Source organism: Anser anser (genome assembly GCF_964211835.1).
Source record: "Anser anser genome assembly, chromosome: 9".
Classification (NCBI taxonomy): domain Eukaryota; kingdom Metazoa; phylum Chordata; class Aves; order Anseriformes; family Anatidae; genus Anser; species Anser anser.
The window spans coordinates 21,548,668-21,564,516 of record NC_139729.1 but is presented as its reverse complement, the minus strand read 5'-3'; the positions used below and the strand labels follow the sequence as shown (position 1 = coordinate 21,564,516).

General features: G+C 47.3%; 1 protein-coding gene and 1 long non-coding RNA gene across 15 annotated transcripts in view; one reads left to right on the top strand and one right to left on the bottom strand.

The window, feature by feature from the left end:
• Positions 1-15,849, top strand: part of LOC310904070 (calcium-activated potassium channel subunit beta-2) — a 129,991-nt gene that overhangs the window by 70,605 nt on the left and 43,537 nt on the right. The window lies entirely within an intron of this gene.
• The window catches only part of LOC310904071, a 60,917-nt gene that overhangs the window by 34,703 nt on the left and 10,365 nt on the right, over positions 1-15,849 (bottom strand). For 6 of the 8 annotated variants that reach the window (XR_014588013.1, XR_014588014.1, XR_014588015.1 and 3 more), the window contains exon 2: positions 11,679-12,523. This is a non-coding gene — a long non-coding RNA (uncharacterized lncRNA). The other 2 variants (XR_014588017.1, XR_014588018.1) reach the window with 2 other exon arrangements.

Sequence of the window (15,849 nt, the reverse complement as noted above, 5' to 3'; positions counted from 1 at the left end):
TTTTTCACAGTACATTTAGAACTGCATTTGTCTTAGTTTGCTGAGGACTGGAGATCGGGTCTTTGGCTTTGGTTCAAGTCTTCTTCTAAATTTCATCAAGCAATAGCAGTCATACAAAGGAAATATTGGCAGTATCTAGCTGCAGAGGAACCTTCAGCAGTTCCCATAACCCTCACGATGAGGTGGGGCACCAGAAACCACACAAGCTGTTTCTCATTTAACTGTCTTAAGTCACAAGAAAATAGTTATGACTGTCCTAAGAAGCTTGGACATCTGTTTTATCTCATAGCAATACAAAAGGTCTTATTGCTCTCTCTTCCAAAGGTTGCAAAGTAATCAGACTGAATCCAGGAATGGGGAATTGGAGGTGCACAATCAAAATGTCAGCCAGATGACCAGAATGATGAAGAAAGAAAGAACAGCTGTAGTCCCCCAGCAGGCTGAACAGCATCCAAGTGCTCAGTTACCAAAAGAAGGGAACCAAGTGCAGAAGGCAAGAGGGAAATACAAGGACATGCAGGCTCCAAATGGCTAACACAGGGACATTGCCTTTTCTCTGTGCCTTTCTTAAGCTAAGAGAGGGAGGTGGATGCTTTAACCTAGAACAAAGAACTAAAAGTTTGCTGAGTTAAACCACCACCAAAAAAAAAGATCTATTATGTATTACATTAAAAATATTCTTCGCTATTATTTTTTTATAGCTCATTCTTTTATTTAAATATATTCTTTTTCCCTTCAGCGTTGTTCAGTGAAAAGTTGATTCTGAAGTGACTGGCAAACCAAGGTATTTTATCCCTATAGGTGTGGTTGTTCATTAAACTAGGACAGGGGATTGTGGAGAAGTGTCTGGCTCCCCAGCCTGCTCCTCCAGAAGGGCAGGGAGCGCCATGCGCCCGCATGGATGCTGCGGTGCAGGCTCGGATGGCAGAGCTGTGTGTAGGTCTGAAGTATCTTCTTCCAGAGAGCAGCAACATCTACAAAAGCTTTCAGATATGTAGTGATGAGCAGATCCTCACCCCAAAAATCTTTGGTGAGTTCACAACAGGAGGTTGACTCTCCTTTGCATCACATGAAGGAGAAAGCATAGCAATATAAATAAATGGAGTTAATGTACTGCAAATGGTGGGGAAAAGATTAGCCCTGCATTCAGTTACACTGTTCTAGTCCATATAATCCACTCCAAATTAGTTAATATAGTGTTCACTATCCAATCGCCCTCCCTGCTTTTGTTACGAGCTGCCATACAGCACTAAGCACCACGCAATCCTGCAGCAAGCAGCTGTTCATTCTCCAAAGAGTTCACAAGAGACCAAATAAGCAAAGGAAAAATAATGATAGCACGAAGTGTCCAAGGTTACAGAGCAAGTCAGTCACGGTGGCAGGAACAGAGCCCACGTCCTTCTTGCCCTTGCTGCGTGCAGAGGACTCCAAAATGTGCCTTTGGTCGGTTGGCTTCTTTTGATGTTTGATGTAAGATGGATTTTTCCCAGTGACAACCTACATTCAGCCTCATCTGCTGTGCTAAGACCTCAGTATTAATGACTAAAGTTTCCATAGGTATCATACACGCCTATGAAGGTTGGCAAATAAACCAGCAAGCACGCAACATTGCCTTAAATAGGGCAGTTCTTTCCTAGACTGGCAGATATCCCAAAAAAAGATCAAGAATTCACCCACTAAAAGCAATACTGCAGGAACCCGTTTTCAAAGCATGCCACATTCACACATAGAGGCAACGTAATTGTGAATATTTGTGAAACCCACCACCGCCAGAGAAGTCTCGTTTGTTTTCCATTAAAAGAAACTGCTTGCCAACACATTGGAGCCTCAGAGTTGAGAAAAGGGAAATTGGCTGTCTATCTGGGTGAGGAACCAACGCTTTCTTACCCCCCATTAACTTCCATCCCATCTTTTTTTGCACCATTGATTGAATGACTTGGGAACAGTTCTTCAGAAGCAGTAACAACGGTCCTTAGTCGCCTCACCCACCTCAAGATACAATTTCAAAATGGGAAGATGGAGCCACCATCCCCTCTTCAACCACAGCTGAGCACTTCCCAGCTGCCTGGTTACACTTCTACACTTCTTTGGGCACACGCCCACACCAGCAGCAGCTCCCAGCACACCACAGACAGGAGGCTGGGTACAGCTCTGGCATTTTTACAGCAGTGGCTGAGATTTTCAGAAGAGAAACAAAGTGTCTGTGTCTGATTATAACCCAGTGCGAACTGGACTCCTGACCGCCTGGGTCATTTTCAAACATCCAGGCCAGAATTAGTAACAAAAGCATTTGCTTTTTTATCTTTTCCTCTCCCCTTTGCTTTTGTGTTTTTCATTACAGGAGTATGAAGCGATATCGTGCTAGGACAAGCAGTCAGAGCTAAGCTGAAACACAGCTCCTGCTACAATCCCTCATTCAGTTGCTCGTTTCCCTTTCTCATGCCAGTCTCACGAGGCTTATTAATAACAACTAGGGAGACAGACCTTTTCCATCTCTGACTTTGTAATGGGCAAATTTTCCCTAGAACCTATTACTGAGATTTCTTCTCCCAGACATCCCCCTCTGTGCCCCTATCCAAGATCAGTGGTATTTCCAGAAATTAAGTTAGCTCCACTAACTGCGTTATGTACTCTATTCTTGACAAACCACCCTTCATTGCCTTAATGTTCTCATTATGGTTGATACACTGCATCGCTGTTCATTTATTATAGCATTTTAACTCAAGTTCAGACTGTATATCACTGGTGGAGCTCTCTGGGATAAAGGGCAATGAATACTTTAATTGCCTGATAAATTATTAAGGACACTCCTTTAATTGGGTAATGTGGTGTTTACATCTTTGAAGCAAATACTTATGGAATCTACATGGGTGCAGATTTTTGCTAAACACACAGCTACCAGCCTCTCTCTCCCCTTGAGAATAACAGTTTTATCAGGCTATTAAAATAAACACCACGCAGGATAAATTGTACCAGATGCCAGGCGAGACCTGCAGCTGGAATGAAGACGCAAACCTCCATCAAAGTCAAAGGAGGTGCATTGACTTACAGCAGCCGAGGGACTGGGCTTCTGCGTCCAATGGATTTCACTCAAAGTGAGGCAACAATAGCAGAAGACCTACATTTTACATCGCTTTAGCTAACCTAGTTCAAATGAGTTGAAATGGGTCACAGTGTACCCACACAAGGAGTTCAGCAGCAAACCCAACTTCAGAACAGCAGAGGGAAAATGCAGCTGGGGAGAGCAAGTGCACGGTGTGTTAAACAGAGTCTGGCACAGCAGAAATCTGTTTTTTTGGCTGCTTTTGCAACCAGTTCAGAAATAAAACATTCCCTGGAAGGGCAGAGCTGCCTACACCCATGGGGAAAAGACAGGGACAGGAGGGAGAGGCAGCCCCCTGCCTCAGACCTTGCTGCTCCAGGCTCCCTTCTCTCTGAGCGTCCCCGTACTTTGAATCTGAGCTTTCTTGAAGTTTTGCAATGTCCCTTCTTTCCTGAGCCTGGTGGATGTGAAAATACTTGTCACATTCTTTCCAGCCATATGCTATGCTTCCTGCTTATTAAAAGAGAGAGAAGGGAGCAGACTGTCTAGGAAGAAGCTTTGTGCTGCTTAGAAATAGTCAAGAAGCAGGCTTTTCAGGGGAGGTTAGCATTTCAAAGGCGTTTCACATATATTTATCAGCTTTTGGTAACACATTGTGCCTGAACTCAAACCCTGCATCCAAAAGACCCCTGAACCTCAGTACTTTTCCTCAGTCTGACCTGAGCCCAGCTCGTCAGGTACAAGGTAAAGATGTACTAAACCTGGAGAGGACAAAGTTGGAGCTAGGGAAGAGCAACTCTGCTTTATTGGTGACTGCGCAGAGGCTCCATTTCCAGCTGGTTTTGGAGCAGTCTCAGTGTGATTTGGGGCAGTCCCGGGAGCACTGGGGCTGAGTGGTGAGCAGTGGGCAGGAGATGCAGGGAGAGAGATTTCAGGGGATGAAGACATGGGAAACAACACTATTAATGCCTGCGGTAGTGAGTGTCCGCTCCTCTCGCTCGAGGGGCTTGGCAAGGGACAGGCGTGGCTGCACCTGTACAGGATTCACTGGAAGATGGGGGCAGCAGCATCACAGTGACTTCCTTCTCTCTCCCCAAAATGTTTTTTCACTAAAAATTACACAGCTCAGGGCTGCCTCGCTTCCCCTTTATCTTCTATGGCCAGAGGACACAGAAATAGTCTGAATATATATATATATACACACACACACACAGAGTATGTATCTACGCAACTTCTCTTAAGAAAAGATGACACTAATGCCTTTTCTACCTGTTAAGATGCCACTGTGTTTTGTTAGGGTAGGAATTCACGCCGAGCTGTGCTGCATGACCCTACTGCACAGCGGTATCTGGGTTTGCCTCCCGTTTCCCATAGCACTGCGGTGAGGAGATGGTAAAGCCTTACAGGTAGAGGAACAATCTGCCCTTTCCAGGGCTTCTGGGAAAAGTGTAGTCACAAACCTGCTTACTGCCAGTGAATCTCAATGACAGTCAAATTAGGTGAAAGCCCAGCTGATGCCTCCTTATAAAAGCTGAGTGTGAAACAGTGCATCCAGATAAACATCTAATTCAATGCTCAAATCTCAGAAAATCAATCCCTGTGAACATGCGCCCAAATGAAAACAAGTGTAGATGGAGAAATTCCTCGGGTTAATGCTTCCAAACAGATCAATGCACAAACTCCCGTGGATTGATTTCGTAGAGCTCCAGCTCCACATTACTTCTTAAGGACAACCCTGATCACCCACAGACCTACAAGACCAGTGAGTGGGGTTATTCTTGCAGTTTCTTGTCCCTCCTTCTCCAGTCTTGCTCCTTCCCCAGCCATCACATCCCTCTCCACCTCCAGCACAGCCCTTCAAGGGTCTTCTACCCCAGGCAACCACTTTCCTGCTGTGAGCTCCAGGGCTTTCAGCTGATGACAAGGCCCAGCAGCACCGAGGGGATGGGCAGGAGCAAGGGGATGGTCAGTGAATTCCAGATGTGCACAAAAAAATTTTCCACTCAGATGTGAAGCAGCCACAGCCTATTTGCTCAATTTAGTATTTTTGCTCCATCATACCATGCCAACAGGTGGTAGAAAGAACCCAACTGTACCCTCACTTTTGTGGATGCGTTCCTCCTCTTTCCACCAATAACCTTCTAAATCGTATCCCAAGAAGGCTGCTTTTCCATTTAGAACACCATTGTGTTGCTGAATCTGTTACAATCGCAGGACAGCTAAGCAGTGTTACATTGATTATGTCATTAATGGGTGCAAAGACACTCGGTGTACAAAATAAGTTGTCTTGATGGAGAAACATGCAAAATAGAAATCCAGCTAGGATATAAAAAATATTATGGCATTTCCCACACCCCATCACAGCCCTGTTGGCATTTTCCTCACCTGGCTACAACCTCAGAGAAGACTTACACACCTGAAAAGCGTCGTAAAAGACAAAACAGGGAGCAGGTAACATCAGTGCTAAGTCATAACCGCTCTTGAATGCCACAGCTGGCAGTAACAGGCTGAAAAATAATATAGAGTTTAATTCACAGCACTCTACAGACTGCTACAAACAGGTAGTGGGAAATAGCTTCCTACGTTATTCCCTTTCCCTCAAGGCTTTTCTTATCTGCTTTCACTGGGGTGACCATCTATCACATCTCTTCCCACGTGCCAGAAGAACAGGCATGTTGCATCTGATTATGCAGCTTTATCTCTACCGAAGGTTTTAGGAACTGTTCCCTCTTTGATTATGCTAATCTGATAACATTATTTCTGAGCAAGATAGCACAGCAGAGGGACAACGAGCTGCTTAGTGGCGGCCAAATCAAATGCAATCCGATATGCTGCTTGTGTTTCTCAGGTGCTGATTTCAGAGGGTGGGAGTGCACCCTGTCTCTCCATTGTCAGGGGGAAAGCACAATTTGAACTTAGAGAAAAAATTAAAAGAGGTGATATGTATACATCAAGGAAGGTGGCAAGCATCCCGTGTTGCGAAAAATGACTATGGGAGCAGGAAGGAAAGCACACCAAGATGCAGCAGCAAGCATAGCTTGCAGAACAGAACAACGTACACCCAGAAACACACATACATGATTAAATGGCTCTGGATGCTGAGGTCAAGTAATCTAGAGTCTCATGTTTCAGCAATAAAAGCAAGAACATTGAGGGAATCATCCTTTGACATCCATATTGCAACCACAAGCATCAGAGCACTCAGGCTCTGCTTCCTGCGCATCAGAGCTGCTGTGTCAGGGAGTGTGACGTGGTTGTGTGCTCAAGCATCACGCCTCTGCACCCCAAAACCTGCTGGGGGTTTCCTGCTGCAAACTCCTCCAGAAGCAGCCCCCATTTTAGGAGACCAGTGCTTCCACTTGCCAAGTGTCTGATAACTCTTGCATTGTTGGGCAAATACTGGAGTTTCCAGTCTGATGGCTGAAGCAGGCCAGAGAGGAAATATTCAGTTGAAGTTGATCCAAAAAAGATATTTTTCATTTAAATAACCCCACATTTCTTTTCAAGTCTACTTTAAATATTTTAGAGTCTAGCTTTTTTAAATTTAGGAACATTTTCAAACTAGAAACTGTTTCAAAGCAGAGTCCAAGAGATTCATTGTAAAAGTACTGAAACAGCACTTTGTCAGCTTTGAAACAGAGGGAATGACAGTTTCAGAAGCCCTCCTCCTCCTCCTCTCTGCAGCCAAAACTATTCCCTTAATTGGCCTAAATTGTCCATTTTTGTGAAAAGTTTGAGTACTCTGAAGCAGAAAAATTCCACTGAGCTCATTCAACCCTGTAGTTGGAGATGTCAGAGCCATAGTTTTCCACAGCCTGCACATCCACCTCATGTGAAGCAGCTTTCAGAAGGTGGCAAATCCATTTGTTCATAGTCCAAGTGGATAATTTTGCAGTAAATAATCCTCGACTGGTCAAATTACCTTTGGCTGCAGTTATCTGTTGTCACCCAGACGTACATTTAAGAGCGAGGTCCCCACCGCCACCCCCAGGCTCCTAGTTAAAACCCACAGGAGCAGACAGGAATGGGGATGTCGACTTATTCTGGGCTCAGCTCATCCCAGCATCTCCAGCCACATCCCACACCCGTGCCCACACAAACTCCCCGGTTGCACGAGCTGTAGAAGCAAGTAGGCCTCACCACGGAGCTGAGACCCAAGCCTGGGCATCCCCAAGGATGCCGCTTTCTCCGCTACTCATAAACTATTGAGCTAGAGCAGAGGAGGCTTGGATTGCACACATTGGTGTCTCCAGGCCTAAATTCAGCAAGGGTCGGATCAGCAGCACCGCCTCTCCCCCTGACACAGCAATGGGTGTGCTGGAGCAGGCCCCAGCTGTGCACTCACTGCTTTTGGGGCTCTGAGGGAATCACTAGAGCCTTGGTGTGCTGACAGATCACGTTTGGCATCCCGAGCATCTGCAGCGAGGGAGAGAGGTTGCTGGGAGGTACTTGGGAAGTGATGGTGACAGCTTCTGCAACCTGCTACCCGTCCTTCCCCTCCCTGCGCTTCTTCACACAAAAAACATACATAGGAGGGTCGATGGCAGAAATGTGCCATCTACTCCGTCTGCGGGGATTAGAAATCTGATGTAAATTATCTTTTTCCTTAATTACTTGATCCTACCTAATCCTCAGTGGACAACGTTGACCTTGATAGTCTAAATCTAGGCTTCTTAGCCCACACGGACTCTGCTCGCTGTTTCCGCACGCTGGCAGGGCGCACCCCGGCTCCTTTACGTGTGGCTCGGCAGAACCAGGGCAGCAGGCCCAGCCCCATCCTGCGCCACTCCCCGAGTCCAGGGGGTCTGTCACACTGCCCAAAGATGCTGTAAGTTCTCCAAAAAGGACAGAGAGTGCTGGAGATGTCCCTCAGCGAGGTTTACAGCCTCCTGGATGTAAAATACCGGCTGCTGGACTTCGCAGGCCAGACTATCAGCAGCAGAGCACAGAACCACAGCACCACGGAGGCAGCACTGTGGAGGAGCCCGAGCAAGTTCAAGGGATATCAGAACTATGACACGTACAAATTGATTTTTCAGCCTAAGCTCAATGGCTACTTATCCCCAATACCAAAATTAACATTCAATTAGATTTGCTAAATAATTCATGGCAATACAGTTGCTGTAGTAGTGGATTCCAGCAGTGAATCATCAGTGTTTCGTGTTATTGCACTGGCAGTAACCAGGACTATTTCCTAAAAGAAGGCATCTCGTTTCCACCATCCACACCCAAATTCTTCTGGGGCATGAAGCCTTTCCATTTCATACTGCCTAGGGCTAAATTTGAAGGGGTAAAAAGAACTGTTGCTATTGAGATTCTTAATTTAAAGCAATTTAACCATACACAGCAGTTTTATTTACTGCTTTTTCTTCTTTTTTTTTTCCCCAGCAATGAAACACATTTGGATCTGCAAATCTTTTGTAATGAAGCAATGCAGAACCACTGTTTAGTCATGCAAATGAAACGAGAGTTAACTGAAAAGCATTCTGGGGAGCATGAATCTTTTGCCAAAACTCAAAGCGAAAAATTCTATTGTCAATCAAAATGCACAAACATTTCCAAATTGGCTTTTATGCATGTGCATTGTTGAGAGAAGGACAAGCAAGACAGAGCAAACATTTCCTGCAGTCTCCGAGATAACCACTGTACCAAGTATTTGGGAGGGACAAAAACATTGTTCTGTGAAACCTCTGAAAATACACACGGAGTTATTACTATGAGTTGAGAAGGAAGAAAACAGTTTTCCATCCACCACTAAAGCACCCCAACCTATACTGAATACGCCCTTTTTCGTTATCATATGTGAGACCAGGGTGGACTCTCAAAGAGCAAGACTTTTGCAAGCCAACCACAGAATCCACCCTGTTTTGCTTTGCTTCTTCTCCTGACAGCCAGGCAGGCTGTTCTCCCAGAGCAAACCCACCACCCCTCCACCGCAGCCTGGGGAGCTGCCCAGGCTTGGCCTGAGACAGCTTCATCGCTGCTTTCCCTTGCTCCTGGCCTCGCCGGCTCTCTGCTTTCACAGTCGAGATCCTTTCTTCCCCAAATCTGGTGCCACATCACTTCCTGCACCCTGTCTGGCACAGCCATCCCAGGACAGGCGAGGCAGAGCCAACCCTGGCTCCAGCTCCTCGAAAAGCCTGCACCCGCAGCGCTGGGCACCAGACCCAGCTCAGACCTTCCAGCCCCACCATTCTGCAGGGAAGGAGAGGGGATGCAACATCTGCACCCAAGGGTGCTTCTGCATGCTGCCTGGTTTTGGGGATGCAACATCTGCACCCATCCTGCATGCTGCCCGTCTTTTCCTCTTGGAACCGAAGCATTTTGCAAACAGGGTCTAGCAGGCTGTAGATAAAATTTGAGCTCTTTTTAACCCCACTCTTAGAGATTATTTGAGAATCCCGCACTGCTGAGGGATCAAAGATGAATAGCCATTTTAGCCTGTGCTTCCACACCAGCTTTTACTACATTAGATGTAATGACCAGGTGCTCAGCTGGTATAAACTGCTTCAGCTTTATTTTCTCTGCTAGCAATAAGAGCCAGTTCACATCATCCAAGGACTTCTCCAAAGTCAGTATTAGATCTAGCTGATACACAGCTCTCACTCATCTGTATGACATTTCCTCATTTTTCTCTTTCTGCCGAGATCTCCACAAATGCTAACCCACTCGTCAAGATACTGTCTCCGCTGCATACATTGGAGTTTGCTGGCATGTAAGATCAGCAACAAAGACTTTAAAAGAATTTTAAACCAAACAAACCTCCCACCACTTGTCACGGGGAGGCTCACACAGTGGGACTCGGATCGTCTCATCCTGCACAGCATGGAGAAAGGAATGTAAGCTCATGTCCCAGGTACCAGGCACAGGGTAGACATTTCCAAATTCCCTGCTTGTCCCAGTTTGTAGGGTCCTCCCCCTGTGTTAGACAGTGGCAACTGCAGGCCCAGTCAGGAAAACAAGGTCATTGTCATCGTGATAGCAAGCAGCCATCACAGCCACAGGCTCACAGCCCCGGGCCGTGGGTGTCTCAGTGAGACAGATGCTGGGGAGACACGCAACGGGCTGGCAGCAGCTCAGCAAACACAGCATCCCTCCTAATGAATTAGCTTGCTGTAAAACACTATTCATAAGAAATACAGAGCACAGTATATTTTTTAGACCTCATTTCAGTCCACGGCTACACCTGGCTGTGAAAGCCAGAGAGGAAATCTGATTCAAAAGCTTTTGAAAGGAAAAGACACAGAACAGGCCATACAGGTGCTCTAAGAACAAAGCGTTAATTCTGCCTACGCTCCTCTGGCAAGGCAGCCAGGTGAAGTGCAGCGTGTCGATCACGTCCTGCAGGGAGAGCAGGCAGCATCAGTCACAGGGGGCTGAACAGCAGAGGTGGAGAGACACATGGAGGCAACCTCTCTTGCATTATAAAAAAGTTGGTGAATTAGTCACAGAGAGATTAGCAAAAGGCAGGAAAGGCTGGAGAACACTTGAGCGTGATGCCAAAACCCATGAGCCACTGAACAGCTCTGCTGTTTTGCGAGCTAAAAGGCTATTCACGCCATTAAGACCAAGAGTGACAGCACTGACAAGATTTATCAGAGAACATTTACTCTGGACTCAATGAAAAATTGCCCCAGTAAAAACCCTGCCAGCTCTGCTGACGTATATTATCTTTATTAGAAAGGCCTCTCTGATAACCAAATTCATTAGGAATTCGAGCAATTCATTTCTTCATATAGACTTCTGCGTATGAATTCAGCTCAGACAGATGCAATGGGAGCTTTGGAAAAATATCATTAATCAGGGCTACATTTCTCAGTGGGTGTAGCAAAGAGGAAGGCGTCAAGTAATTTTTTTTTGTAAAGCATATCCATATGTGCCATGGTGTGCTACAAACTCACGTGCTGGTGCTGCCACCAGGGCTTGTATTTACTCCTCAGGGTAGAGCAGGGACATACAGACCTGTTGTTCTAACAAAGTTGATCACAGTCTCTGTGGAAGTGAAGTGCCCTTTCCTGCACAGCCTGGTAAACACAAAAAAGCAAACCGAGCAGATTGACTGGGATCTCCATTACATGGTACAGAGTTGGATAACAAGGGCACCACACTTCACCATCCTCCAGCCCTTCAAAACCCCTAAGAGGCAGCTTTAAACAAAGGCTAAGACCCAAATTTCACTGTATTTCTGGCAACTTGCTTGCTGGAAAAGAACAAAGGCAGAATTTCCCACAATGGCCTCTGAAAGATTAGGCTCGTTACTGTTAACACTGTATAAGAAGTGGACATTAATTAATGCTGAATTGCAAAGGAATTCCAGGAGTACAACATATTTCACCCCTGCTGCTGCAGCGAAGAACTCATTATGAATAAAGAAATTAAAAACATATATCAGAAGGCAAAGTTAATGATTTTCCGCTTATTATTAAGCGTGGGCAAAACGTACCGCTGGACTAAAATGAAAGAGGAGGAACATATCCCAGCTTTAGTTATAGGATAAGATCACAGCCCAAAGCGTGTCCTTTGGTGGGAATTAAGTGTTTATCAAGCAATTTCAAGGATATGCATCGTGACCTTCAATCAGACACTTAACATCACCCAGCAGGTTTTCCACATCCATGGGAAGAGCAGCACTCACCTCCTTGCAGGTCCAGGACAAGCTGACAGTTGTGGGGACCACATCGCTGCCCTGTCCTCGCACAGCGGCTGCCACAAGTTGGGAGCATCTTCGGGGCTCCTCCAGCCCCAGCAAGGAGGCTGTGGGACCAGCGCCGAGGGAGGCAAGGCGGGTGTTTGGGTGTCTGGAGGAGCAGGAGCTGAGGGGAAGCAGAGGCACCTGGGCAGGGTGGCAAGCAGGAGGGCTGGGAAGCTCAGCAAGAGGTGGTTGCAGCCAGCCGAGGCAGAACAGGGCTCAGAGGAAGAGCCAGAGGGGAGATCAGAGCAGCTGCAGCAGATCAAGCACCGTAGGGTCAGCCAGTCATAACTGCATTAGTGCTGGGGGTCGAGGCTTTGCGCACCGCCAAAGATATAAGAAGGTCCAGGCTTGCATAACCATTCCTTAACCACAGACTCCAAGGCCACAGCTGCAGTAAATTAGGGATGCTCCAAGGACACCTGAGTGGCTCAGCTCTGTGGGCAGACCTGGCCCAGGGACGCCAGATTTTTCTTCAGCACTTGTCCATTCCCAAACCATCCGTCACCTAGCAAATTAACCCGGGCTGACACTCAGCTAGGCGCATCTGCAGCCGCAGTGAACCCTTCCTGCAGGTTCCCAGCTCGGATATTTATTTCACTAGTTCTTGCTTTCATATCTTTCCCATTTTTACTACTTCCATTAGTCTTTTGGACTTGAAAGGACCAGTTCGCCTTCACATTATTTCCATCGCTGCTCTGCCCGTACCCGATACGAGTGTCAGTGGCTGCAAAATTCCACGAAGCTTAGCTAAATCCATGTCGTTGTGTAAATAATAGCAACACGTCCCCCTGTTCAAGGAAAATAATGAGAGGTTTATTAACATAGCATCAGATGAATTTCTGTTTCATATAATTATGCATTGAATTTAAAAAAAGAGATGTCATGCAGGAAATCTTTACAGTCATAACAGACAATCTGTAAGAAAGAAAAAAGGAAAATAATTTTAATAAAACATTTTGCCCTAAGCAAGAAATATGCTTTATGCATGATACGTGAGAAAAGATAGTTATGTGATATAAAACAGAACTGTGACCTTGCTGCAGGAGCGCTCATTACCAAACACTGCAACAAGCAAATTAATGGATTTTGGAATGGTGCAAATAACAGTAATAATAATCATTTTGCTTCTTGGCATTTGCTTGCTGACAGCCAAATTTAGCAGCAAGTGTTTGTGTTATTATTTATAAAAAAGATTGCAAATAGAATTCCACATGACCTTAAAGACATCACACAGAAGCCTGCGTCTAGTGAAAAGGTATTTATTACACGTCGGTAATCAAGGTTTGGTGAGCGCTTATAAGCCTGGCAGTGGAAGTCTAGAATCAGAACGCCGACTGCCACAAGTGTACAGGTTTGTGCTAGGACGTGTGTGTGGTACTGCCCTGGATGCGTCAGTCTGGCATTTGAATCCCTGCACAGGAAGGCTGTGGCTAGGGTTACTATGGCAATTACGCGCGCAGCCCAAGTGCATTTGGCACCCAATAAATGGTTGTGTGACGATAAACCTCCCGAGGTTGTTTAAGGAAACTGGAGCCCTCCTGGGAAATATTGAATTGTCAGGTCTGGACATTGCCCTCTGCACTGCTAAGGAACATCTGAACCACCCCCTGCAGTAGGTCCCAATTCAGTTCTTGGCCTTTCTGGAGCTGGGACAGCCCCTCAGACCTGCCTGCGGCCCCCAACACTGGTGATGGGGCTTGCAGCACCTTTACCTCGCACAGCAGCCCCAAAGCACCAGCAGCAGGTCTGCTTTTAGGTGGCTGATGGGCAAAGCTCACCCTTCCCACCCAAGCCTGCCTGTCTGCAGAGCACCAGGAGTGGGCTGGGAGAATGATAGATGTTATTTGGGGTGAAAATTTACTGCAAGAGTGACTGCTGCTCCCGGAGGGGATGGACTGATGAGGAGAGGCTGCTGGTCTCACAGTGACAGAGCACCGACGTGCTCTGCTCCGGCTGAGGGATGTGCTGCCAAAAATTAAGAAGGGGAGCAGGAAATGCTGTGTGGACTTTTACCCAATTAAACCTGCACAAAACATAAATCAGGCCCTAGTAGCAGCTTGCAACAGAGCAGTATTCTGCACGGAGATTTTCTGCAAAGACCACAAACACAGTTCAGCGTGGTTCAAACAGGAAAGTTATTAGGCAAGGAGGTACAATAAAAGAAACATCTCTGCAAATGGAGCCCCCTCCGGCATATAGGCCTTCAAAATCTAGTGGAATTTTAAATCATGATAATTGCATTGTACTGTGAGCAGTTTTGTTATAAGTGTGAACGCGGCACAGTGCGCACCGCCGGAGCCGTCCCTCCAGCTCGGATCCCAGCCAGCTCCCCGAGCAAAGTGCCCTCTGACTGCAGCTCACGTACACGAAACTCACGGCACAGCTGATTGCATACGTTAAAGTGAGTGAATTCGATGGTCAGACCTGCTCTGTAGCTACTTGTGTAAGACCGCAGACCCAGTGGTGGGGGCTGTGGGGCAGCACCCGTGGGAGCGGAGCCGCGGCAGCTCTCCCCACACGATGCGCACCGCACGGGCTTCTCGCTGAGGCTGTGATTTATTAGGCCACCACCAGAACAAGGCAACTTTTTAGCAGAGAAAATTTCCCTCCTTGAAGTGAAACAAATTAAAACAGCGAGGGCTGAGAAGAAACCTGACGGCATCCTTGCAAGCTGTCTTTTCTTTCAGGTTTGCTCTGAATCTAGCAGCTTTGGAGACTGCACCTGCAGCATACTTGATGTTCCTGGATCCCAGACATTTCTCCTTGCCTATACCCATCTAGGCTGGTGTCGGGGCAGCTCCACCAGCCCCGTGCTCAGGCTGCCCACCCCAGGTGTCCCTTCCCGCCCAGGGAAGCAGGGCAGAGCAAAGGAGTATCTTTCCTCCCTGCCACCTGTGCCGCGGCCTAAAGCACACAGTAAATCACCAACAAATGGCGGGGCTTGCTCCTGGGGAGGGGGCAGTCATGGCAAACCCAGAGGGACAAAGCCCCAGAGCCCCAAGGCAGTGGTGTCAGTGCTGCAGGAATCCCCCTGCACGTTCCTGTCTTCACCTGTGCAGGCCCCCAGGCCTCCCAGCAGCTGTAGTCCTTATCACCTGTGAGTGTGCTGCAATTTTCCGTACCTTCAGTTCCTCAATTACATTGATTACCACATTAAACATTCCTGGTGCTAGAGGAACAGACTAAAAATAATAAGCCTGTATCTTCCTAATACAAATGAAACCCATTTGTACTACTGGAAGCGTAGCAGGCTCATTGTTTCACTGTAACGAAGCTTTCATCTCAGGAGATCCAATTCATAAAAAATACTTGCCGAGGCTGTGCACGATTTTTTTTACTGTCACTCCTGTAATTTCGCATCTGCCCCGTGATTAGGCCAGCCACTGAAATGAAGTGGAGGAGCCACAGCAAAACCAGAACTCACGAACCCACACAACTTCCCCCGCTACAAATAACCGCGGCCACCTTTGCTTGTTTTCCCAAAATAGCGACTCATTGCAAAGGAGACAGCAACAGGGAGACACTGTACCCAAGTTCTGTTTGGTTGGATTTTGGAATAAATATCAGTTTGCAACCAAACCACAACAGGCAGTGCAGGAACTGCCCCAGCGCCCTGCCTGGGGAGATGCAGCTCCTGCCACCACCGGGTGCTGCAGGAAGGAGCCACGGCCCCCATCCTGCTGCCTGGACATCCTGATGCCAGGACGTGCCCTGCAGACACCCGTTTCCTCAGGGCTCCTCCGCCTCCCTTCCCACCACGTCCCTCCCACAAGATGCAGGTGTGAGATCTGACAGCAGCAAGGCTTTGCTCTCTCTTTTAAGCTCCATAAAGAAAGCGAAAAGGCGGGATGGAGGCGGAGGCGAGGCTTCTCCCTCTGCTTCCCTTTGGGCCTGAGGCAGCCCAGACATGCTGGGGACGCAGCAGGATGCCTGCCCTCCCGTGTCACTGCAGCCACAAGGGAGCAGGACGAGGAGGTGTTCACCTCCCTCCCCTTGCCCCAGGGGCTCTGCCACGCAGGGAGGCAGGGAGAGTCAGCCCTCCGTTATCACAGCTTTGATTATCTGCAAAGACCTCAATTATCCAGAATGAGGTCATGTTCCTGACATGGATTAA